The sequence below is a fragment of the Ursus americanus genome, chromosome 1 (genome assembly GCF_024610735.1).
Source record: "Ursus americanus isolate L20-20 chromosome 1, mUrsAme1.1.p, whole genome shotgun sequence".
NCBI classification, from domain to species: Eukaryota; Metazoa; Chordata; class Mammalia; order Carnivora; family Ursidae; genus Ursus; species Ursus americanus.
Genome location: NC_142127.1, coordinates 67,110,179 through 67,137,931, shown reverse-complemented (window position 1 = coordinate 67,137,931; position 27,753 = coordinate 67,110,179).

Genomic DNA, 27,753 nt, shown 5'->3' with positions numbered 1-27,753 from the left:
ATATCACCAAGGAGGTGACTGTCAAACCCCCATAGATATATGGTCAGAGCAATTGAGTAGTCAATATAACAGAAAACAATAACACACAAAATATTCAACCTCATTATAAACAGAACATTCACATTAAAGCAACAGTGAATTTCAGTATTTGCCAACCAGATATGTAAATAGTCTAATGGGATATGTTATGGGACAGATTAGGCAATAAATATCAAAAGTCTTATAAATATCTATATTTTCATACTGTGTGTTTTCATTTTTAGAACTTTAAATTAAATATAGACTCAGACACACAAAATATTTCTGCATAACAATATTCATAGCACTATTATAAGTTGAAAAAGGTTAAACAAATAAATGTCCAACAAAAGGGTAATGTTTAAATAAAGCATGCTTTATCTTAGCAATAAAAATATTAAGCAGTCATTAGAATTGAGATTTTCAAATAATTTCAGAATTAATAAAAATAATGACTTGTGTACTCCCAAAAAAAGATATGTTGCAGTCCTAACTCTCATTGTCTCAGAATGTGATATTATTATGAGACAGGGTCTTTCTAGAGAGAATTAAATTAAAATGATTTAATAAGAGTGGGCCCTAATCCAATATCTCTGGTGTCCTTATAAAATAGGGACATTTTGGCACTGATAGACACACTCAGTAAGATTGCCATGTGAGCATAAAGGCAAAGAACGGGGTTATGATAAGAAATAGGAAGATCGGTGGGAGAAGGAAGGGAAGAATGAAGGGGGGGTAAACAGAAGGGGGAATGAACCATGAGAGACTGTGAACTCTGGGAAACAAACTGAGGGCTTCAGAGGGGAGGGGGGTGAGGGATTGGGATAGGCTGCTGATGGGTATTAAGGAGGGCACATATTGCATGGTGCACTGGGTGTTATACGCAAATAATGAATCCTGGAATGTTGCATCAAAAACTGGGGATGTACTGTATGGTGACTAAAATAACAAAATAAAAATTATAAAAAAAAAAAAAAAAAAAAGAACGGGGTTATGCATCTGCAAGTCAAACAATGCTAGACATTGCCAGAAAACTTTCAAAGCCCAGGGAGGACACATGAAGCAGAATCTCCCTTACAGTCCTCTCAGCCCTCAGAGGGAGGCAACCCTGCCAATGCTCGATCTCAAACACTTAGCCTTCAGACAGGGAGACAAACAAATGTCTGTGGTTTAAGCTCCAGTTTGTGGTACTTGGATAGGACGGCTTTAGTAAAATTGTGCAGCTACTATCTAACATGTAGTGGAAAATCTATGGAAAATATATATAAAGGCAGAAGTCCAGACTAACATACATAAATTTGGAAAAACTGTACAAAAATAACAGCAAAGGAATGCTTAAAATTGTGTGATTACCTCTCAATAGCAAGATTGTAGTTATTTTTCATTTGCTTGCTTTTAATTCCAGTGTAGTTAACATACAGTGTGATATTAATTTCAGTTGTACAATATAGTGATCCAACACTTCCCTATATAACTCAGTGCTCAGCAAGATAAGTACATGCTTGACCCCCTTCACCTATTTCATCCATCCCCCTACCCACATCCCCTCTGGTAACCATCTGTTCTTTCTCCATAGTTAAGAATCTGTTGTTTTTTTCCTTTAATCTGTCTCTTTTTTTCCTTTGTTCATTTGTTTTGTTTCTTAAATTCTGCATGTAAGTGAAATCATATGGTATTTCTCATTCTCTGACTGGCTATCTTGCTTTGCATTATACTCTGTAGATTCATTCACGTTGTTGCAAATGGTAAGATTTCATTCTTTTTATGGCTCAATAATATTCCATTATATATGTGTAATATTACAATATATATATAAAATCTCACATCTTCTTTATCTATTCATCTATTGATGGACACTTGGGCTGCTTCCATAATTTGGCTATCGTACATAATGTTGCAATAAACATAGGGGTGCATATATCCTTTCTAAGGAGAGTCTTCATGTTCTTGGTGAAATACCCAGTAGTGCAATTATTGGATCATATGATAGTTCTATTCTTAATTATTTGAGGAACCTCCACACTGTTTTCTTCAGTAGCTGCACCAGTTTGCATTCCTACCCACAGTGCAAAAGTGTTCCTTTTTCTCCACATCCTCACCAATGCTTGTTGTTTCTTGTGTTTTTTATTTAGCCATTCTGACTGGTGTGAGATGACATCTCATTGTGGTTTTGATTTGCATTTCCCTGATGAAGTGTTGCACTTCTTTTCATGTGTCCGTTGGCCATCTGTATGTCTTCTTTGAAGAAATGCTTGTTCATGTCTTCTGCCCACTTTTTAATTGGATTATTTGGTTTTGGGGTGTTGAGTTGTATCGCTTCTTTATATATTTTGGATACTAACTGTTTATTGGATATGTCATTTGCAAATATCGTCTCCCATTCAGTAGGGTGTTTTTTAGTTTTGTTGATTATTTCCTTTGCTGTGCAAAAGCTTTTCATTTTGATGTAGTCCCGACAGTTTATTTTTGTTTTTATCTCCCTAGATATGCCTCAGGAGACATATCTAGAAAGATGTTGTTATTGTTATTTATTTATTTATTACATTTATTACATAAATGTAAATTCATGTCAGAGAAAATACCACCTGTGCTCTCTTCTAGGATCTTTATGGTTTCACGTCTCACATTAAGGGCTTTAATCCATTTTGAGTTGATTTTTCTGTATGATGTAAACGTGGCCCAGTTTCATTCTTTTGCATGTAGCTGTCCAATTTTCCCAACACCATTTGTTGAAGAGACTGTCTTTTTCTCAGTGCATATTCTTGCCTCCTTTGTCAAAGATTAATTGACCGTAACATCATGGGTTGATTTCTGGGCTCTCTATTCTGTTGTATTAACCTATCTATCTTAGCACTGGTATCACTGATCTGATTACTACAGCTTTGTAGTATAACTTGAAATCTGGAATTGTGATACTTTCAGCTTTGTTTTCCTTTTTCAAGATTGCTTTGGTGATTCAGGGTCTTATGTAGTCCCATACAAATTTTAGGATTGTTTGTTCTAGTTCTGTGAAAAATGTTGTTGGTATTTTTATAGGGAATGCATTTAATCTGTAGATTGCTTTGGTCAGTGTGGCCATTTTAACAATATCTATTCTTCCAATCCATGAGCATGGAATATCTTTCCATTTGTTTGTGTATCTTTCATCAATGTTTTATAGTTTTCAGATGACAGGTCTTTCACCTCCTTGGTTAAGTTTATTCCTAGGTATTTTATTATTTTTGGTGCAGTTGTAAATGTGATTGTTTTCTTGATTTCTCTTTCTGCTGCTTCATTATTAGTATATAGAAATGCAATGGATTTCTGTACATGATTTTGTATCCTGTGACTTCATTGAATTCATTCATCAGCTCTAGTAGTTTTTTGGTGGAGACTATAGGGTTTTCTATATATGGTATCATGCTATCTGCGAATAGTGAAAATTTTGCTTCTTCCTTACCAATTTGGATGCCTTTTATTTCTTTCTTTTCTTCTTCTTCTTCTTCTTCTTCTTCTTCTTCTTCTTCTTCTTCTTCTTCTTCTTCTTCTTCTGTCTGATTGCTTTGGCTAAGACTCCCAGTATTATGTTGAATGAAGGTGGGGAAAGTGAACATTTTTGTCTTATTCCTGATCTCAGGGGAAAAGCTCTCAGTTTTTCACCATTGAGCATGGTGTTAGCTGTGGACTTGTCATATAAGTACTTCATTATGTTCAGATATACCCTCTGCACTCACTCCATTGAGAGATTTTATCATACATGGATTTTGAATTTCATCAAGTGTTTTTTCTACATCTGCTGAGACAATCATGTGATTTTTATCTTTATTTTGTTAAGGTGGTATATCAAATTGATTGATTTGTGGATATTGAACCATCCTTGCATGCCTGTAATAAATCCTACTTGATCATGGCATATGATCCTTTTAAAGTATTGCTGAATTCAGTCTGCACTACTTTTCAGCTTTTGATTCAATTAACAGGACCAAACAACTATCAATAGTTATTATCAAAGTAGTAGTTATAAACATCATAAGGATTTTGCTATCAAAACCTGAGCTCACATCTAAGTTTCCAATATTTCTTATCTGCTTAAATCTGAGCAAACTATTCAGCATCACTTAGACTTGGTTTCTTTATTTATAAAAAAGGGAAAATAACACCTCAGATAGGATATGTGTGTATGTGATGTAAGGCTCAGAGCTTTTGAAAGTCCTAAAGCTTTTAAAGTCCTAAATTAGAGGATGACTGTGTGGTACCCATAGTCTCTACCCAACTGAGAAGTCCCTTTTTCATTCGCGATGATAAATAGCTTCTTAAGACCCATTTTAGGCACTTTGGACCAAAAAGCTTGGAGCACCAACTTCTCCTTCTTAGATCATAGAGCTTAACAATTTTCCCCATTCTGAGCCCCTGTCTGTTTTCCTAAGTACCATTTCATTGTCTTCCCAATACTATTAAGCCACCTTCTTTCCCTTGCCTTATAGTCCAAAGTTTAATATTTACCCTCTAGACAAAACTTATGTTATTATAGCATTAAATATTTTCTACAATTACCTAGGCATTCTAACCTCTAGGAATATAATCTCTATACTTCCTAGATTAACTCTTCCTTAAAAAAATGAAGTTTTTGACAAACATCAAAATGAATGTTATTATTTACAAATTATAACATTCTATAGTTAATATTTTTTTCATATTTTCTCATTGTTAAGGATTTTATTTACCTTGCTTCCATTTTATATTTCATATCTTAGTGTTTAATTCTTCTCCTACTCAGTTGAGAATAAGCATTGTGCAGGAGAAAACCACATGGGAAATATGTAAAATATATGTTGGTACCTATTACCAACAAGTAGTACTTTAAATAGGTGCCCTTAATTAATGAAAAATAAGTTTAAAAGGTGTTTTACTATATGATCCCATTTCTGCCCAAATCTACAATGAAATATTTAGGTCGAAAGAGATCTCTTTAATTGATAGAGACATAAAAACTGTCACATATTTATCAAATGAACATCGTTCATGAGCAAATCTTACTGAGCTAGACTTGTTTATCAATAAAATGGCTGAAGACAGGAGTAGAGAGTAAAATGGATTTAATACAAAGTGAGCCTCACATGAAGATACTCATATTTTACTAATAACTACAAAGTACTGAGTAAATGATAAGAATTTTTATCAGACATTGGTCACTGACAGAAGCAGAATACATGTTTGATGGATGAAAGACGTGATATAACGTGACCAACATTTGATTTCGACGAACATCTCATCTCCACGTGAGAATGATAGAGAATTAAAAACAGGACCAGAGCACTTCATCAGAGGGTTTCCCTTACTCTACAATCTTGCTCCCTGCCACCTTGCATTCTCTGTGGTCCTCACCTTCAGAACACTGACACAGTGTGCATTATTTTGGTTTCTAGTTCCATTAAAATAGCGTTCTCTCCTATTTTCTCCAAAGATGAATTCATAACAACATTCAAATATGCATGATGTTTTTAGCAGAGTGATACCAGAAAACGTGGGCTGAATGAACAAAATAAAACCTTCATTCTTTCTCTCCAATTGCTGTGCTAGATCACACATAAGAATATATTGCTTTTAAAATAAAGTATTTTGTCATTATTGATACTGACATGGCAGTCTTCTGTGTCTTCGCTTGGAAAATATTTACATAATTAATTATATTTAATTATAGGAAATATAGCATATTTCCTCTCATTTGCTCCTCATTGTGTTAGTTTTGGATGCTGGGGTAGGAAAACTCTTGAATTTGTATTACAACAAAACATAGATGTATTCAGGTTTCCTTATTACACTCCTACAGCATAGAAGCAGAACTGCTCCACACACAGGTGACCAATGGGCCATATGCACTCTCGATTTATAATCAGTTCAGCCATTATTACCAGTAGAAATCATTTTAAAATGAGCATGATGCTGAACTGTGCACCCAAAGTCATTCTCCTAAATATAGAGAGCACATCTTTAAACTTTATAACCCTTTCTGTAGATTTCCCAGAAATACAGAAGCAGGCAGAAATACTAGCAGTCACTTGATCACCCATGTAGGGTCAGCACTTTTTTCTTACACAAAATTGGTGAAAGGATTATTATTTCAAATAAACCTGTGATAGGTATTTTATTCCCATTGGAAGAAATGAGCTTTCTACTATACCATGCTGATCCCCAACTGAGTAACTAAATAATGCTAAGAAAAGAAATGCAAAAAAAGGAGAGAAGGTAGATATCTGGACAAATAAATATCCATTATAGGTTACTGCATGAATACACCCATCTCATATTTTAAAGTTATATGTGAAAGGTCGTCATTTAAAAAGAAATGACTATGTACATCTTAGGGCATCCACTATGAAACTGAGATGCATGAATTCTGAACGGATTGAATAAGGTTTATGAATTCCTTGAAATCCAAGGCAGAATTCTGCGTGTATGTACATTTTGTATAAAGAAATTTCTCCCCCCACCCCCGCATACAGGGTTCTTCTATTTGGCAAGCAAACATACTCTAATAACTGCCTCTTAACACAAAAATCCCCTTCATCACCCATCCCCTTCTACATCCCCCCCTTGTTTTCCAGCCTTCCTTCACAATCAAATTCCTGGAACACATTTCATATACACAGTTTCTGCTTCTTTAAGTTCCTATTCCCCTTTCTCTCACGGACATTTGTCCTTCTTCTCCATGACACTACAAAAATGTGCTCTGGGGAGAGGCAACAATAGCCTTTGTTCTGTCATGGCCATTGTCAGTTTTGAGTCAGTCACTGGAAACAGTCAGATAGCATCTTTTGAGATCCTTTCTCTTCTTATCTTCTGTAATGTTAGATACCAGCACTATCTTTCAACTTCTCTGGCCATTTCTTTGCATTCTCCTTTGTCTCACACTTCACTCCCTAACTGCTACGTGTGAGAGGTTTCTCAGCCTTGGTCAGGACCCTTTCTCTCTCTAATCTCTTCGTAGGGGAGCTCATTCATCATCAGGCTTTTACAAACCAGCTTTATGCTAGTAATTCTTAAATCTATATAGAGCTCAGACATCTCTTCCGCATTCCAGACCTGCATATATAACTATGTATTTTTAGTCCACTTGGCACACAGTACAGTGAAACCAGCCTTCTTTTTGTCCCTTTAACATTCTAAGGGTTTTTTCCCCCTATATATAGAATGTTCTTACCCTCACTCTTCGAATGTTTTTTTTTTCCTTGTTATCCAGATATGAACTTAAAATGTCATATCCTCAGAGATCTTTAATTTCAGTCTAAATTAGAACTCAGTCTATTACTTTTTTCCATAGCAACCTGTCCTTTTCCTTGATTGTTCTTTATTTTTGTATGTGTTTTAAAATGTCCAATATATATCTTCCAATCCACTACCCTTACTTGATGGTGGTGATCCTATCCACTTTATTTCTTGTTTCTACGTATAACAGAAACTGGCATATAGTAAATGTTCGGTGTGGATTACTTATAGCAACCCAAATAGTTGTTTAATGAGAACATTCTTTCTTCTTTTTTTTAAGTAGACTCAAGCCCAATGCACAGCTTAAACTCATGACCTTGAGATCAGGACTTGAGCTGAGACGCTTAACTGACTGAGCCACCTAAGCACCCCTCAGTAGGGATTACTGATACATGTGGATGAATAAATACATATATTTATTCATTCAAGAAATCCTTGATGCAAACCTACTATGTGTCAGGCAGTGCCTTAAGTACTGGGAACTTGCACTGAAAAAAAATATTGACAAAATCCCTCTCTTAAGAGACTTGGATTCTATCAAGAATAACAACAATAAACCAGCAAATCTATATTTTTTCAAATGAAATAAGAACTATGAAGAAAAATAAATCAGGGTAAGAGGAATAAACACTGACCAGGATTGGATAAGGGGAGTGTCATTTTTCTAGGGTGGGCTGAACGCTTCTCTGGTTAGATCATATGCAGGGGTGACTTAAAAGAACTGAAGGAGAAATACATTCCTATAGTTGGAGAAAGGCATTCCAGAGTGAAATAACAAAAAAGTGCAAGACCTTGAAAGATAAGGTTCACAGAATTTTAAGGAGATCACTGTGGCTGGAGCAGTATGAGTGAGGGAAGCTTGAGGGACTCAGCAAGAGATAACAGGAGTGGGCAGCGGTCAAGTAGTTTGCAGATCATAGAAAAACTAGATTTTACTCAGGGTTGGGTAGGAAGCCATTCAAAGCTATGAATGGATGAATGAATGACTATAAAATATGGATCTAAAAGCCAAATTTTGGATAATGTTCCCCAGGGAAAAAAAGAAAGAAAATCAAGCCTTATTTCTGGCACTTTAAGTCCTCTATTAACTCTTAATGTGAATCTGGGCAAGTCACACCATCTGGATTTCTTCCCATATATAGGACTAAAGATCAATTTGGATCATTCCAGATCTTAGGGATGTTATATTTCTGATTAGAAAAAACAATGTGGTTGCTAAGAACTGCAGCATTGGAAAAAATCTGATTTTGAGACTTGAATCTTTGATCTGACTGAAAGAAGAGTTCAAATCCAGAGATTTTTAGAGGCATCTCAGAAAAAGTTTTTAGAAAGACACTCAATTGTTTTTAGACTCAGAAATAGTGATTGATGGCACAACTGTGGGTTTGAAAGAAGAGAGTTTCTGTCTTGAAATATTGAATGAAGAAGAAAATGAAATATGTATGTGTGTATTTGTAGGAAGTGTGTGTGCGTATAAACTGTATAATGTGTATATATATCTATACACGTATGCAATGTATATATACACATATAAACGGGGACACTTCTCTAGCTTTGGATGCTAATAAATGAGTATTGTTGGCTTGCAACATCACAGCCAGTCAGAAGCCTAGAAGCCTACAGGAAATGAGAAGGCTGCCAGAGAAGTTGACCAATGAATTCATTGTTTTTCTTTGGACTGTTAGCACTCTTCAGAGTTGGCTTTTTCACTGGACCCATGTATCAAATCATTAGTTCTTCTAACTCAGACTTGGTGAATCAGCCAGAAGAAAAGAAAGAATTTGCAAAAGGGAAACCTTTAGGACTGGTCTTGGAAAACATTTTTAAGAGTTGTCCTTGCCTGCTTTTTTTTTTTTTTTTTTTTGGATTGTCTTCAGCTTGGAAGTATTCTGGACTCAGACTTTGGCAGCTTAATTTTAAAGTTTCATTCTTAATTTCTCGAAGTAAAAAGGATATTTTTATTATTCAAATCTTTGAATAAAAACATTCTAGAATTTAACATATTATTCAATGTATTTTCTAAAATAAACATACACATTTTATATACATATAAAACTAAACAGATGCATGACAGGTCATAAGGCTTAATTGTGTTTTTTATTAAGAGTTTGTAGAAGGTTACTGTCAAGGTTTCTTAGAGATATTTGCCCTTACATTGCATAGTGTTTTCTCTATGGGGAGATTCTTATATCACTAACGGTCTGGTCTCAGTACTTTTTCTAAAGAATTTGTTTTTAGAAACTGGTTCTGATAACTGATACATTTTTCTCTTGTTTATTGTTTGTGTGTCTAATCTCTAGCCAAGAATTTAGGACATAATAATGTTTATCTTATTTTGTGCTCCTCTTTTTCATTTGCTTAATTTGAAAATATTTTAATTTTATCTTGCTGTATATACAAATCATTGCACCAGCTTTGGAATAAATTGGGTTCGAAATGAATGTAAATGAGTAATTTAAATCTATTTAGGCCGTGCTAACAAAATAACAAAATTAAATAAAATACATAAGAGTGAGAAGTAAACAGACAAAAATGCTCTCTGTAATCAGTAGATTTTGAAATGGATTTTGACATGTTTGAGGGATCCACAATGGTAAGGTATGAAAAACCCCTTCAAAAAAAAGGAAAAAAAACAATTCCAGGAGTAAAGACGGGCATAAGGAAGTTGTAGTGAGAAGACAACAAGCGGTTTAATGGGGTTCAAAGAACATGGGGGTCAAAATCAGCAGAGAACATCCAAAGCAGTGTGGATAACATAGCACACAAACGAAAAATGACGACGAGGAATTAGTTAAGCGCAGAAAGAGTGAATATTAAAATAGCATGTTCCCCAAGGGCAAAGGCAAGTTCAGAGCTAATGAGCTCTGTGAAGCTTGAATGAGAAAGTAAGGTTCTGCTTTCATTTGGGCCGGTGTAAGTCCAAAACGGAGTCGGCTCAGAAAGCAGGTTGCACATTCAAGGATTGGAGTTGTGTCCAAAGAAGATACAGGGCGTGAATAAATACAGAGGCAGTAGCATGGCCGGGTGAACATCTAATAAATGAAATTGGACATTAACAATTGAATAATAAATGGAATTCAGAACACAACAGCAAACATGAATAAAACCTCAACATTTGATTGAAATGTGTATAAACGTAGAGCAGTAGAAATCAGATGGCTTTCTAGTCTAAAGACTTGACACATATATTCCCAAAAACCCCTGGGCAGGTTTTTGCAGGTGTCACAGGCCCTCCTCGTATAGGGGCTGGGAGCTCTAGGAAGCAGAGGACATGCAGACTTCCAGAATAGGACGGAGTCCTGTTCAGCATTCAGCAATGAGGCCACAACCTAGAAATGGCTTTCCTTTTTATTAACAAGCAAAGATAATTATGTCAACATTTTCTCCTCATTCTTATCCGTTGCAGTCTACGATCGCTGGCTGTATTGTCTGTCTAAAGCATGCAGTCTCTTCCTTTGCCTGGCTCCAAAATATCTGTCAGATTAATCTTCCTAAAGTGCCCTTTTTTTCACAGCCTTTCCTATTTTCAAGAATGCACAGTACTATTTTATTTTCTATGAAGTAAAAAGCCCTTGACTGTTTTTGCCTCAGTCAAAGACTCCCCACTGGCTATGGAAGACTTTGCTCCCCAGGAGAAGATGGCGCTAATGTTCACCCTTCCTAACATACTCTTTCCCCTTCAGTGACCTATGGATTCATGAGCTCTGTTACCACCTTTAGTTTGTAATTATATGAATTTAATCATTATTTAAAACTTATTTTATCTTAGAATGTTTCATTTTCCTGTCATAGTTTTAACTATTTAAGGGCAAGTTCTTAGTTTGGTATAGACTCAGTAGAAGGTCAGTAAATACATGGTGAACTAGACTTTGTAAGTTGATTAGAAAGACTTGATTAATTTGCAAATGTTTTATTTTCTACTCTATGTTTCATATAATTTGTCTCTAAATACAATTATCGTCCTAGTGATTTCTCTAAAATTTTAGAAACTTTCTGCTGTTGATTTCTATCTCAATTCAGTTTCTTGCCAGCCTCTTCTACTTGGACAAACCTTTTCATGCTGTTTCATAAAATTAAGGACTGAGTAAGTTTTTAATCCGAAGTCAGGTTTAACATTTCAAAATGACAGCAGAGAGAATTATACCATGGAAGACTCTTAGGGGGCAACAGTGAGCAGAATTTTCTCCCAGGACACACCCAGAAGTCTCTTTCCCCTTTTGTCCTTTCATCACAGGACTATGAAGTGAAACTATGGCTGTGGCATTACTAAGTGATTCCTGGGCTTGGATTGCTCAAGTCCGTCAGTATCCAGGTGTTCCCAGGGAGAGTAAAACCAAAGGATTAAAGAGGAATGTGTCAAGATCATTTGACAACTCTATCGGTGTTAATATTACAGTCCTCGTTGATTTCAGCATCAAACTGACCTCTCTCTTCTGACTCTTTCACTGGCAAATGGTAAATGTCAAACTCTCCAGGTGATGAATGGAAAAGAGAAATATAAGACCAATAGTAACTAGATCCTGCAGCATAGGGAATGTTCATGTTCTTTTTCTTTTATTGCTAAGCCAGAGAGAAATCACAGTAATACACTGCTGGTTTTTTTTAAAACCTCTTGTTTATAACACAAATGATAATACTATGAAAACTGTATCAAGGCTTGGTCTCCAATGAACTTACTACATTGAAAAAATATATAGTTTTTTTATATCGTTGCACACAATCAAAAGGCCCAGTAGATGTTCAGTGATACGAGACTCTATAGATCATTCTAGCACTGACTACCAAAATACATAGCTACTTTATTACCTTAGTTTTTTCCCTAAAAGTCTATATGGTGTATAGCTTTCCACATAAATTCAATGCAGTAGAAAACAAAGTCAGCAACCACTAGACAAGAATTTATTTTCAAAAGCAATATACATACACACACACACACACAATGTAAATTCTTGTTTTTGCTTTAAAGAAATTTTAATGTGATCTGTTTTTTTCCCAGATAAATACAAACTCTGGCCCCCAGCATTTGTGTGTGTGTGTGTGTGTGTGTGTGTGTGTGTGTGTACATATATCTCACCAAGATCATGGTAAACCTGAATTTGAGCTACTTTAATAATTAGTTTGTACCCCAATTGTCAAGTGTTCCCTATCCTCACAGACTATCTCTGTCCAGCTCATTCAAATGACTATGCAAACATCAACCCCTTCACTGTTTCATTTTTCAACGTTATCACACAAACCATTTCAGGATTCTTGTTTTTAGTTTTATTAAAAATTGCTTAGGGGTAATGAGGAGAGGTTTACATCACACACATTTACTATTTCCTCTTCAGACTCTTGGTTCCCTTTGTTCAATTTTGCTGTGTAGCCAGGCTTAGCTCCTTCTTTCTCTGGCCCTTCCTCTGAACTGTGGTGGTCTCCATCAGCACCTCCTTTTTCTCCATTGAAAGCAAAACACTTTTCCTTAAAAATCCCTGAGCATTAGACCAATACCCAGGACAGAGAAACTCCTTTCCACCCAGAGTGGTCTTATGAGCAAATATGACTCCCAGGCCACAAACTCAAGTTTGTAAACAAAATTTGTTTGTCTTTGTGCCTTATAAACCACTGTAATGTCACCTTTGTGCCGTATTCTCCCAGCTGGAAAAAATATAAATCTCCATCGTTCCAAAGGTTTTCCGTTTTTTCTAGATTATCCTACCAGTTAATGTCTTACACCACATTAGTGAGGCAGCTCTATATGTCACTGAGACATCCCTTATTCCTGTCCCAGTAACTGTTCAGGTTTAGTGATGCTCTGCTGTGAGTAAAAGCGCACCGTGACTGGCGCCATAACCCTGTCTGCCCACACGCAGCAGGTCGCTGCTCCTGTCAGGTAGTTAACACACAAGCTTAGCGCTTCTAGCAGAAAACCGACCTCAAGATGTGTTACTCAGGGAAACATCTCTCTACCCTTCTCCTCAGTGCAGGAGAATCGATTTCAGTCTAGGGAAGAAGATTGAGTCACCCACTGGCCCTCCTGTTTTCTTCATAAATTCAGTTCCTACTGAGGATTCTTCTTTTCTCATTTAGGCAAACCTAAGTTCCCTTGAGAATTTAAATTTTAGAAAATTAAAGCCAGAAAAAGTTCCAGACACGTAACTGAAGGAGGTAAGTGAAAAATGACACCTATCTAATGGAAAAGGAAGCAAGGATGAGGAATTAAAAATACAAAGTAATGGGGTGCATGGGTGGCTCAGTCGGTTAAGCATCCATGTTGATTTCGGCTCAGGTCATGATCTCAGAGTTGTGAGGTAGAGCCCCATTGAACCCTGTGTTCACTGGGGAGTCTACTTGAGATTCTCTTCCCCTGTCCCTCTGTCCCTCCCATTCTACACTCTCTTGTTCTCTCAAACTAATAAATATTTATAAAAAATCCAATTTGATATCTCAAAAGAGAATCTATCCAGAAAAAATATATATATATTATTAATAAAAGTGGGTCACTCTCTCTCTCTCTCACCACACACAAAGACTCTGGTACTCCGTGCTACAAGAATATTATTTTCCCCATATCATTATGAATTCACTCTAATTATCCACTACCATCTTTCAGCAAAACTAATTAGTTATAACGGCAACATGGCATTTTAAAATTTCGGCCATATAGAAATACACCATAAACAATGAGCTCTTTGAGAGTAAAGGCCATATTATTAAATCGTTAAATTATAAGCATTAATTTAGTAAAATAATTTAATAATAATTTGGATTTAGTAATAATTTGTTGAATAGATGGATGATGGATGAGTTAAGTTTAGAAGTTAAACACACAGATACAGACATACATACACATTTACACACACAACACACGCAATTATTGGAAGTCTATAAAGTGCCTATTATATAGCAGATTCATTTTTTCCTTCTCTATTTACTACCTTAAACTCAGCATGAAATGGGCATAACTATTGCCAGACAAATGGTGGTAACTGTTCAAAGCTTAATTGGCCCAGTGGTTAAGCTGTTCTAGAGACTGTTAGAAATGCACTAACAATTAACTGCACTATTTGTCCAAAATTTGCTATTTAAGTGTACTTTCATTCTTGGTCTTTGAAAGGTTAGATAGCCAGAGTCATAGTAAACATCAAACGTGTGCAAGGGCATGATTATGTAATCACGTAGATTACCATCTTATGTAATCAATTTAATCAGTAATATGAACAAGGCATGTTTCAGAATTATCATCTTATTGTCCATTTTTCAATTATAGGTGTAACTTGAGCTGAAAATCTTTTTTTACGTGGTTTATGTGTTTGAATCATCAGCCAATTGAAATAAAACTTAAAACTTACGAAACAAAAACATGCATCTGAAAAAAAAATGTACACAGATATCCAGAGAACCATTACTTCTGACCCCAAAATCAGGGACTGTCTGGAAAATCAGATGTTTTCAACAGAGGGGTGGTTAAGCCAGCTGTGGTACATCCATACCAGGAAATACTGCTCAGCAATAAAATGGAACTGACTACCGATGCATGCAACACCTTAGATAGGTCTTCAGAGAACTATGTTGAGTGAAAAAAGTCCCAAATGGTAACATACTGGATGATTCCATTTCGAAATGACAAAATTTAGAAAACAGAGAATTGTTTGGTGGTTGCAGGGAGTTACAGATGGTATAGGTTGAGTATTATGAAAAACTTGTAAAATTACAAGACTTGGATCTTTGTGGTAATGAAACTCTTTAGTATCTTGACTATAGTAGTAGATACATGAACCTACTCACATAATAAAATTGCATCACATGACACATGAACACACACACACACACACACAAATGTGTATAGGCAAAAGTCAGTAAGATCGGTGGATTGCATCAGTGTAAATATCCTGGTTGAAATGTTATAATTTTACAAAATATTACCATTGGGAGAAATGAGTTAAAGTGCACATGGGATGTCTCTGTATTATTTCCTATAACTGCATGTGAATCTATAACTTCCTCAATAAAAACTCAATGAAAGTATAATTCTTAAAAATTAGTCACTGTTATTTTAAGAGTAAAAGGCAATAGGAAATGATGATTGTAAAAACTATTAATTTTATGCACAAAACTATCAGTAATCACTTTAAAAGAGTTAAAGAAATAGATTAACAATGCAATTATTAAGAGTGTGTATGTAAACTAAATTTAAGAAAATGCTTTCATGGGGCCGGTAGAGTATACAATTCTTGATCTCAGGTTTGAGCCCCACATTGTGTGTAGAGATTACTAAAACAGCAACAACAAATAAACAAAAACTTTCGTGATTCAATAATTATTTGTCAAAGAAATCAATGATGAACAAGAAAAAACTAGAAATTAGATAATCATATTTTTGCAAAATATTTGTTTTATAATTTTACCACAATAATAAATGGATCTATAGGAACTAACTAGATTTAGTTATTTAATTAAATTAAGTCCATCAGTTAAGAGAAGAAAAAAGAATGCCAAAATTGTGTATGACAGCAGCCGTGATCAAACTTTTTCAGTCTAGATGTAATAAAGACTATAAAGCATATGGAAAAAAAGAATAAAATGTTTGAGGCTGTCCCCATAATACCATGCTTTGCAGTTGAGATCTCCTGAAACTAAACTGTGCTTAAAAAAAAAATATTCATTAAACTGACCACACACTCACACACACACACACACGCACAAATGTATCAGTTGAAAGTGTCAAGAAATTCATGTTTCTACTCTGTAACATCAAACTTTATATTTGACTACTGAAAGTTTAAAAACAAACCTGTAATGAAAAGTTTTTAGATGCAGGTATTTGGGAATTTGGAGTGCAAACATTTTAGTAATCCCATGAAGATCATTACATCTTGGTTACTAATCTTGATCAGTTCAGAGATTAATAAAAACCTACAACAATGATTTCACCAGTGCTTTTCATGTGCAAGCCACTATATGTGGCAATGCTTCTCAATCTATAATGTGCATGCAAATCACATAAAGATTTTGTCAAAATGCAGATTCTGTTTCAGTATGTCCACAGTGGGCCGGGCATTGGGCATTTCTTTTTTTCTTTCTTTCTTTTTTTTTTAATTTACTTATTTATTTGAGCTGGCAGGGTGGGGGGTAGGGACAGAAGGAGAGGGAGAGAGAAACTTAATCAGATTCAGTGCTGAAGGTGGAGCACGACTGAGGGCTTGATCTCAGGACCCAAGAGTCGGATGCTTAACCTACTGCACAACCCAGGCGCCCCTCACCCCTGGCATTTCTAACAAGCTTTTTGGGAATGCCAGATATGTATGTCTGGGTATACACTTTGAGTAGCAATGTTGTAGGAGATTCAATTCTAAGCAGATGTTTTTCCCTTAAGTATTTTGTAGATGTATGGGGGGAGATAAGACATAAAAACATAAAATAATGTTCTGTAAGGACCAAAAGTCTCAGTAATTTAATCTATATTGAAAATTATTGGTGGTTGCAATATTAGTGGGGAGTATAGTTGAATTTGGTTTCTGGGTTCTATTGCCCCAGATTTCCCTTATGGATACTGATCTTTTGTGTTGCTTCACTAGGGTCTATGCCAATTAAAGCCAAAGAAAATAAGCTTAATTAACATGATTACAGATTAATGAATTTTGTGATTTTTAAGAAAAGGACAGAGAAAGAGAAACCCCAAGAAAGTGAATTTCAACTATGCCAACCATTGAAAATCTTAGGAAAATATGGGGACAGTTTCCAAGAAAGGAGAGTTTGAGAGACAAACTAATTCAGGGAAGGAAGACTTTGTTTTAAGACGGGGTACCAGAAAAGGCTACAGTAATAAATAAGAGAAACAGTAAATATAAAAAGAAATCAACTTGGCTAAATTGAAAGTTAATACAATTAAACTTGAGACTTAAATAGGGAAGTAGGTCAGGTTACTAGGAATAAATACAAGAAACGCCTATTACTTTGATGAAAGGACAAGAAAGGACAAAAGTAAATTTAAATGCAACTTGCAAAAATGAAGAACAAGGAAACGAACTCAGAGGAGAGAAGGCAAATAACAGAATTAAAGAAAAGTAAAAGACGGAAAATGCCAACTACAGAAAAAAATAAAGTAACTATCTTTTTATAAACAAAATCTGATATAAAAAAATTAAAAGATGCAGGACCTAGGTCTCAGCATACTTTTTGAATAGTGACATCTTTTGCGAATACATTGTACATGTATTGATTTTCTAATAAATTATTTGTTTTTAAGTGTCAAATTGTTCTAAAATTATACAAAACAATTTGTGGGTATGAAGGATGCCAGGCCAAAATTTTTTTTAAAAAGTTACATTGAAGAATAATTTTGGAATACATTAGATGAGGAATGTCAGAGTTTGAAACTTTCATCAAAAATTATAGCTGGGAAGAAATTCCTAAATCTAAAATGTAGAAAAATAGAAATAATAGAAATATATGTGCTTGCAAGAAATGTATGTATGGCATACTCATGGGATTAGAAAATACATAAATTAAAAAAAAAACAGTCCCACATAATCTTGGTAAAGTAACCCCCACCTTAGGAAGCACAAAATGTGACTAATGGTTACTAACAGATTAACAGGTACATGCTTATATACATACAGAAAACACAGAAAACTGGAAAATTGGTATAAAGACTTAAGAAATTGTTTCCCTAACATCCATAATTATAAAGAAACACTGAATCTGACTTATTTGGGTAGGTCATGAAATAGCAAATCCAGAGAGAATGTCAGAAAACGATAAGGTATAATAGACTCAAAGACATGACCACAAAATTGGCACATATTTCACAAACTTGGAGAATTCCCGAATGGTGGAAATATATAGACAAAGATATACAGATGGTAGTAGATAGCTAGCAGATAGATAAATAGATGATAGATGATAGAGATAGATAGATGATAGATAGGTAGATAGATAGATAGATAGATAGATAGATAGATAGATGATAGATAGATAGTTGGATAGAGAAAAGGATGCCTTCTAGAAGTCCATTTGTATTGCGTGACTGTGAGGGGAAGACAATTTTTGGAGTCCCATCCACACTTTCTTTACACTCAAGGTCTAGCACTTGTCTGTGATGTTGAACTGCAAGCATCTGTGATTCTTCATGCAAGGCTTTCTCCAGGCCCACATACAGGGGGCAAGATGGTAGTGCCAGGCAAGTAATCCTCTTGAGAGCGGCCCTTTGCTAATGATAGATGGAAACTGAGAGGATAGAAATCCCAGTTTCCTGGTCCCTTAGATGAAAAAGCTGAGATAGATTGCACAGTCTTTCAGAATTTCCCAACAGAGCTAAGTTCCAGTTTTCAACAGTGGTAACCAGACTTCCCTGTCTCACTTAATAGGTTTTCTTGCCAATGAATCCTGAGAACACCTCCCAAAGTGATCCCTTTGAACTTAAATTTTTGTTTCAGTGTCTTCTGGAGGACCACAACCTCTGACATAGTGTCATTCTGCATCCAGACTTCTTTCAACAATGGATATTAATTTTTAAGCAATTGTTAGTAAACTGATAAGGGTAATATTACATACCATGGGTATTTTATTAGCATGTTAAAAATTACTGAAGAAGTTCGTATGTTTTCTTGCTTTTTGTTAATTTCAAGTATCTTTTTTGGAGTGCATTAGTCTTTTTTTTTTTTAGTAAAGAATTAATTTATTCTTATTGATTTGAAAGACCCCAGTCTATTAAGGAAATAAGTTCTTTGATTATATATTTCAAAGTGTTTCTATATGTGCTTGAGATATTTACATTTATGTATCATGCATTTGTCATTCCAGTTTGTATAGTCAAATCAGTTGAACATTTAATCTATAATTTCTGGGTTTTGTCACCAAAAACTGTCTATATGTGTGTTAAAAAGAAAACCACAGGGGGCGTCTGGGTGGCACAGCGGTTAAGCGTCTGCCTTTGGCTCAGGGCGTGATCCCGGCGTTGTGGGATCGAGCCCCACGTCAGGCTCCTATGCTATGAGCCTGCTTCTTCCTCTCCCACTGCCCCTGCTTGTGTTCCCTCTCTCACTGGCTGTCTCTATCTCTGTCTAATAAATAAATAAAATCTTTAAAAAAAAAAAAAAAAGAAAACCACACGCCCAAAATGGCATCACGTCGGTTAAGGCCCCAAGTCAGTAAACAAAGACATACCAAACCTGACTGCAGTGTCAACCCCCCAGAAAATGCCACCTCTAACCGGTCAATATGGGACTTTCCTGGTCAGCACTAGGAAATTACTGATAGACCCTTTCCATTCCCTATGAGGGTGACCTTGCCTAAAACAACAAATTCTTTGCTAATAATTTCCTTTTTTCTACTTCCTCTCTACCTTAAAAAACCTTTCCTTTTCTGTAGCCCTTCAGAGCTCTCCTCTACTTGCTAAGATGGGATGCTGCCCAATTCATGAATTGGTTAATAAAGCCAATTGGATCTTTAAAATCTAGTTGGTTGAATTTTTGTCATTTAACACATTTACATAATTAATAATAAGCTACTTTACTGTGTTCCTCTGATACTTACAGCTTTTTTTTCTTTTAATTGCTTTTCTTTATAAATAATTGAAAATTTACCTCCTCACTTTGACTGGTTACATATTAATTCATTTTACTTAATGGCCTATGTCCAGAAATGATGAAGATAGACAATTTTATATTTTTTCTACTTTTAAAATAAATGTTCCTATTGTTTCCTGTTAAGCATAACGCTTCCCTTTGGGGGAAAAAAATCTTTCTAGCCTTATTTCACTGAACAGTTTTGTCAGGACTGGTTTTAAATATTATCAAATATTGAGGCACTTGGGTGGCTCAGTTGGTTAAGAGTCTGACTTTGGCCCAGGTCATGATCCCTGGGTCCTGGAATCCAGCCTGGCATCACTGAGCCCACTTCTCCCTCTCCCTCTGCTGCTCCCCCTATTTGTTCTCTCTCTCTGTCAAATAAAGAAAGAAAGTCTTTTTAAAAAATTATCAAATGTCTTTTTGGCATAAAAATTTGATCATGCAGACTTTCTCATTTAACCATTTAATATGTAAATTACAAAAACTTATTTATTCACTAATATTATGACACCATATGACCTCAGAGATACCACGATAGGGATGGGACCAAGTCAGGTTGATTTTGAAATACTGCTGGGATATATTATTTAATATTTTGTCTAGAATTAAATATATTTTATATGATCTTCTACACTATGTAGATATCAAAGTTACATAACCATTAAAAAACAAGTGGAATGCTTGCTTTCATTTTCTATGCTCCGAAATTATTTAAGCAGCAGCAAATTTATTTGTTTAAATATTTAAAACTATCTGAACCTAGAAAATTTAATTTGTTTCACTTATTAGGAGCTTATACATAAGGAGTATTAAAATAGACACAGTTCTATTGAATGTATTTGAGTTTTGCTGTTCAATTTTAGAAATCTGTATTTTTCTGCAAAATGGTTTGATTTATCCAGACTTTCATTTCTGTTAGATACTGCTATAAAAATTATTTTAATAATTGTTTTTATTGCTCCTCTCTCTGTGAGTGTGTACTTTTTTATTCCTAATTACAAATATATGTATTTTCTCTTCTTTTCCTGATTCATCCAAGGAGTCATCTCCTTCCTTGTTTTTAAAGAATTAGTTTTTAAATTGATGTGGGTTCCTTTTTTCCTTTAGTTTTTGGATTTTCGTTTCCAATGTTGTATTAATCCTTCTTCTCTGTGCTAAATAACTTTTTTTTCAAAATTTGTGATTTTATTCTAACAATTTCAACTTTTTGTTATAAAAGCTCTAAGGTTGTGATTTTTTTAATACAATTATATTTAATGTCCTCGTTGCATTTATTTTCTAGATTCAGGATGAAATTTTAGACTTTTTCATTTGTGCTTACTATATTCGATTTGCCTTTGGTTAACTGGGTCATAGGCTACTGATTTTATTTTGCTTTGTTTTGAAGCACAGAGAGGCTCACAGATTGTTAAGGTACAGCTTCATAAATACCAGCATAGACACAACAGTGTGAGCCACACTCCTGGAACCCTTGATGAAAACTACGGAGCTCTTGCCTATGTAAGGACATCTTGCCATTGGTTTTATAATGTAAATTGACCATTTACACAATTCTCAGAGCTCCCTCTTCCCTTTAAAAGGGTCTAGATTTTGAACTCCTTTCTAGTTGCATGAAGCCTGCATTTGTGTTTTTAAAATATTCCTGCTGCACAGGCATGAATGCTCATAGAAATTGATACTTGTCTCTTCGAGTTCAATAATTTTAACAGAAAATGACTTAGAATCAGTCTTTCCAATAGAGAGAGTGATTTCCTTTTCATTAACAACATTTCTTTCATTGCCTAAAATGCGATTTTATTATTTTTTTGAACTTGTGTCCATTTCATTTATTTGGATTTCTTTCATAAACCTACAGGTATTAATGTCTTTCCTCCACCACCTATATATTTGCCCTCTGTTTTCTGTTCATTTTCATCTTTTTGTAACTTATCCCTGTATTCTTCAGGCTAAGATCTGGTTCACTGACTTGGTTGTTTTGTTTTGTTTTCCATATATATACTCCATGTCTTGACACTTGAAATGGTTTTAAATTGTTAGTATCATTACTTTCCTATTTATTATCATAACTCTGTGAAACCAGTTTTTCATCTCTTTCTGTTGCTTTATCAATTCCTATCTCATTTAGTCTATGTTTTCTTTGATTTCCTTGCAAGTACAATTTATTTAAGAATAGTATTTTCAACTGCTTTCTAGAATCAATCTTGTGAGATGCTCTCTCTTTTGTGTGAGATGTTCTATTTCTTATACTTTGCCCTAAATTTTGCATTGGTGCCATATGGTTTGGTTGGGTTCCCCCCCCCCCCTTATTGTTTATCTTTAAACATGGAAATTCCTTTCCCACATGGGCCATTCCTCCAAACACAGTGTGAGTAGAACATCCTTGAATACCATTTGGATCTTTCCATACAGTTTGTTAGAGGAAACCTTATTCTTGCTGTCTCATTTTTTCTGGGAACTCCTGGGCCTTCTCTCTGCTGCTTCAGTCAACCCAGCCTTCAGTAATGCTAGGAAGACAGATAGCTCTGGTCCGCATCCAGTGAGATTAATGAGAAGTTGCTGTCTGTGTGGCTCCCTCTCTGTGAACCAATCCACTGTTAATGACAAATTCTCCTCCATAATGTGTGCTTACCGGTGATGCGGCTTGAAGTAGTGGGGGTCAGAGCTGAGGGCCAGGAAAGAATTCGTAAGACGCCTTTGGTGCAAAAATGTGGCTGTATTAAAGCTCGGGCGCAGGACCCATGGGCAGAAAGAGTGGCATTGGGTTGTGAGGAGTGACTGACTATATAAGATGTTTTATGCCATGGAGGGGAGGGTGTTGTTACGGCTCCAGGAAATTAAGTCCATAGGTTTCTGGAGATGGCTTTTTTCTTGTAAATCATTAAGACAGTTGCAAACTGGTGGAGACTCCTGTCCTGCATGACTGCGATCTCTATCAGTTAACCATTTATTGTTCCCTTTCCTTTGTTCTGGGGCAGCCAGGAGTCCAAGAGGAATGTCACACAAAGCCCATGCAGGGTGGGGAGGGGAGGAGGCATTACGGGGTTTAGCTTGTGCTTTGCCCTCAGCTTGCCTTCTGCTCCCTCATCACCAGCACTGCTTTACCTCTGCAGTTCTCCCGCTTCTTCTCTTGCAATTAGGTGAGTAAAATCAGTTCAGCTGAGTAAGTTTTATAAGAGAGCTATTTAGTTCTTGGGCCCAAATGTGGTCTCTAATCCAGAGGGAAAAATAACACTAAATTTCCTCCTAGATTCTTGATTTATCATTTGATTCAGAATTTGGAAGGTTATTAATTAGATTTCCTTTAAATGTTGAAGCTCTTGGTAATATAAATTGTCTATTTTCCTTTTTTGATTAAAAGAGATGGAAAGGGAGCTAGGGACACAGGAGGCTAAATTCTGGAAACTTATGAGAATTCTCAATGAATTTTTGTAAACTCCTCAATTGTAAGACATTGATTTTCAGTTGAGAATGTATCTTCTTCGATGAAAAATGGTGTATGGGTGTAAGATGCCTCTCAGAATCCCCTTTTTTCTCCCATTATGGGGTGAGCCCCCCCTCTAATAATTAAACTAAGAGACTATAAAGCATGAAATGCCAAGATACCCTCAAGGATAGTGCTTGTTGGTTACACATATAGACATGAGACATTATTCTCAAAACACTGATACAGCGCATGGAGACACTGCCAGTTTTCTGCTTCCTGTTAAGATAGAGTTATAATTATGCAAATTACATCTATTAAGAAGAATAATAAATGCAGACGAGCAATGTATATAGGTGCCAAAAGGAAATAACATTAGATGATTGGAATTGGTAAAATTAATCTGAAAAAAAATCTTGTTGGCAGAGACACGTTTGGCCTAGGAATTTTAGGAGAAAGTGGATATAACCACTGGAGGAATGGGCTAGAAATTCTGATTAAAAGAAAAGTTCTGAAAAGGAAGACACATTCAATTCTTGTTGGGGAATAATAGAGGTTAAAATACAAGGAGCTTATATTAAGCTTATACAAGTGTTTGTTGAATTGAAGAGCAGTCTTAATCTTCTCTGTCTCTAGAGACTACAGAATAAATTGTTTAAAATGACTGAGATAAATTTAGAATCAAAATAATTAAAATGGTATATGTTAAATCCGTGAACATATGTAATGCTTTATAAGGTACTAAATAAAGGTCTAAAATCCAACATTCAGAAGGAGATACCTGCTCCCTAAGAAATGTATTTTCAAATGAGAATGCAGAAATGTCTAAGCAACACATCAGAAGAATTTGTCCGAAAACAGGTTATGGTTCAAAATTTTGACTGAGGAAGAAGCGTGTGATTTGATACCACCACATCTCTACTCTAAACAGTGATAAATCAAATTTCTCAAAGAACCATGAAACATTGATGTCATCAGCAAGAATAGAGGCAGTTCTGAGAACACCCCCCCCCAAGTATCTTGGCATTTCTTCCTACCCCATCTAATGCTGAGGTTTCATTCCCACCACTCAGACTTCCTGGTCATTGGTCTGAGCTTCTCTTATTCCAGAAAGTGGTTCAAGAGCACTTGCTATGATGACATTCCACTGACTGTTTTGACAAAATGAGTAATATCTTAGGATCCAATGAAGTGTATCAAACAGTTCTCAGTGGACCTTTCATTCCGTCACTGTTGTGAATTATGTCAAAATTTTTCTCTACACATTGAGGACTATAGATTTTTGGATAGGCTTAATACTGGTATAGATGAACTTTATTTTTTATCTTAATATTAATACTGCTAGAATCAGAAACCGAACTTTCAAAATGGAGCTAGAGATTCTAAATCTCCTTGAAAATAACTGTGTCTCCCTCATTTCCCTTGGATCAGTTGCTAAGACTGACATGTCAAGGAATCATTGTGATTTTTTTTTTTTACTTTTAAACATTTAATTTTCTTCTTTGGTTAAATCTGAATAAATACTTCATGATTAGGAGGGACAGCTGGATATTTGAACAGGTGGTTGCAGAAGATTATGGAATAGCTTCTCAGGAAAACATTCCTAACTAGATACACAGCCATCTGTCAGATATTGTTTAAAAATTCTTATGTGTGGGAAAATTATGAAATGAGCTTTTAATGGCCTACATGTTGACATTTTCAATAATAAAACTATGAGTCCAGTAAAAAGAAGGAAGTGTTAAACAGCCCAAGCTACTTTTAACAAGACATTGTTCTAAATCAGAATTGTCTAAAGTGAGCTCCATGAATTCTAAAATCAGGATCCTAATATATATTATTAATTAAAGGGAACTTTGGCAAATACTGAGAAATTCTTTGTTAAACAAAGTTAAAGAAGTTTTATTTTTGTTTGTTTGTTTATGTTATGCTAGAAACCCTCAGAGCCTTTAGGAGATTAATGTCTAACATGACTTTCTAAATAAGAAGTAAATTCTGGAGAACATTGACCATTTTGAACCGGACAGGTGGATCTAACCAGAATTCAGAATAAGAAATATCACTTCACACCATTTCCCCAATCATTTCATGAGTCAGAGATTGGGGAGGATGGGACACAGACCAATAGAATAACAGGCCACTGTGGTCTATTCCTCTGTGAGGTAGTTACTCCAAGGTCTTGATCCTTCATGGAACATCCTATCACCGCTGTATTTTAAAGAAAGAAAATTTGACAGAAATAACCAGAAGAGAAACAAATATGTATAATATGGACACTGTAGTCCTCACATAGACAGCATTCTAGACTAGCAACAGAGAAAGGAAATCACGTAGCTGAGCATGCATAAAATCATAGTGTGACAGGAGCTCTATGAGATCAGAAACATATGGGGGTGGAGGGGGTTGTCTTCTCAGTAGGGCCCAGAGTACACTGGGTACCAGCCCAGTAAAACAGATGAATGGGACTGGGAGTCATGCAGATTAGCCTAATTAAATTAACATTGGAGACAGTTAAAGCAAAACTAATGTTGAAAAACATTTGATCAGTGACATAGAGACAGGCTTGTTTTGTGTATTTTGTCACTGTTACTGACTCTATAAAGATTCTTTACAGGTAAATTTTCTTCTTGGAGTAAATATACTTTAACATATATCAGTTAAATAAACTTTTTGTTCTTAAGATAAACAATTCAGCTTACTTTGAAATATTTTAAATTTTATGCTAGTATTGACATTCATTCATTTTGTAACACTTTTTTTCTTTCCATTTTTGCTGTGATTTTTTTCATTCCTTCAATTTCATCTTTGTGTCATAAGTTGTTATAAGCATATCTTTTTGTAAATGCAATGTAGCCAGTTACTTCATATTTTGGGAAAATGGTGAAAGTAAACTTGATTAGTACCTGCATTTTTATAATAGTATTTACACATTTGTCCACTAAAATAATAACTAAATAATAACAGATAATTTTTACTTTTTATTCTGGCCGACTTTTTTTTTTTTCCCTTTTTCTCTGTAACCACACTGCTGTTATCTCTGTCCCCTGCTTTTTCCTCTCTCTCACTCTTTCCACCCCTCACACCTTGGTCCTAGGAGAGTTTCTTGATCTTTCCTGCCATTTCACTAGTGGGACCTTTGGAAGGTGAATTATCCTCAACATAGGATAATGACTTTAGCATAAATCATTTTCAAATATGATTTGTAAGCATTTAGGGAAAGAAAGTGCTCACTAAATATAAGAGTTCAGGATGATGGGTTGGTGGAGGGTGTTACTGTACCCACAGGCTGCTATAAACATGATTTCTGGATTTAACAATTTGAATTTATTTTTCAAAAGTATCCTATTATATCAAGAGTTAAATGGTTAAAAGTGAGATAAATGAGAGCATGATTCAGTGCATTTCTAATTTATTAAATAGTTCTATCCAAGATTGATGACTAATGAAGGGATATAAACCTAGAGTAAGACATGCAATGGTTGGTTTTTTGCACCATTTTGATAGCTCACCCTCATGCTCACATGAGTGGAAATCACATCAAATTATCAAAGAGCATGATGCTTGTATGAAGGAAAATAGATGGAAGTTTTACATTTAAAAAAATTCAGAAATAGACTGGAATGTTAGACTGAATTCAGTAAGATGAAATTTTGTTTTTATTTTTTAAGTATCCTCCTTCAGTTTATTAATCAACTATTCCATCTTGGCTGCTGAAAATATAGCTTAACAGCAGATATAAGAAGATTTAAGAATAAGTGTGGAGATTAAGCTGGATTTGAATTAATAGTGAATGTCACAGCTAATATATCCAAAGGCTCCTTAGGCTGCTGTCAAAATGGAAAGTTAAAAATGAAGAGGGTATAATCTCCTTTTACTTTTTGCTAGTTAGACCACGGTGGGAATTCTATATTCAGTTAAATGTTCAGCCCATTTCAAGAGGGTCCTTAACAAACTGAAATGTAACCACAGTGGTGAACATTCAAAATCATGAAAGGATATGTAGATTTATCAGAGACTGTAGGTTTAAATATGGACTAGACAATCATTTGGCGGTGCTATTATTTCACTCAAAAAGCTTTCACTGAAGACCTAAGCTGGACTAGCTTCTAAGACTATATAAAACCAATGTACCTGGTCTTTTCCAGTCATAGATATATAAATGACAGTGATATGATGTATAATACAATGTTCATTAGATATATTCATGTCTGTGTTTGTGCGACCAAGAAAATCTAAATAAATGTATTTCCTTGAATTTTTTTTATTGAATTTATAACAAATGGGAAAAATACTACCATGAAAATTTTTTCAGATTTTTATACTTTTTAACCAATGTTTTTCAACCTATGTTTCATTATCATGCCCCTAAGGAGAAAATTCATTTTAATTTAATTAATTTAAATTGAATTTAATATCTACCTAATAAAAGAAATTATCAACAAAGAAAATCCTATCAAATACGGTTGAACATTAAAGGACCACAAACCATTGAAATATCTAAGATTTTGGCCTACTTTT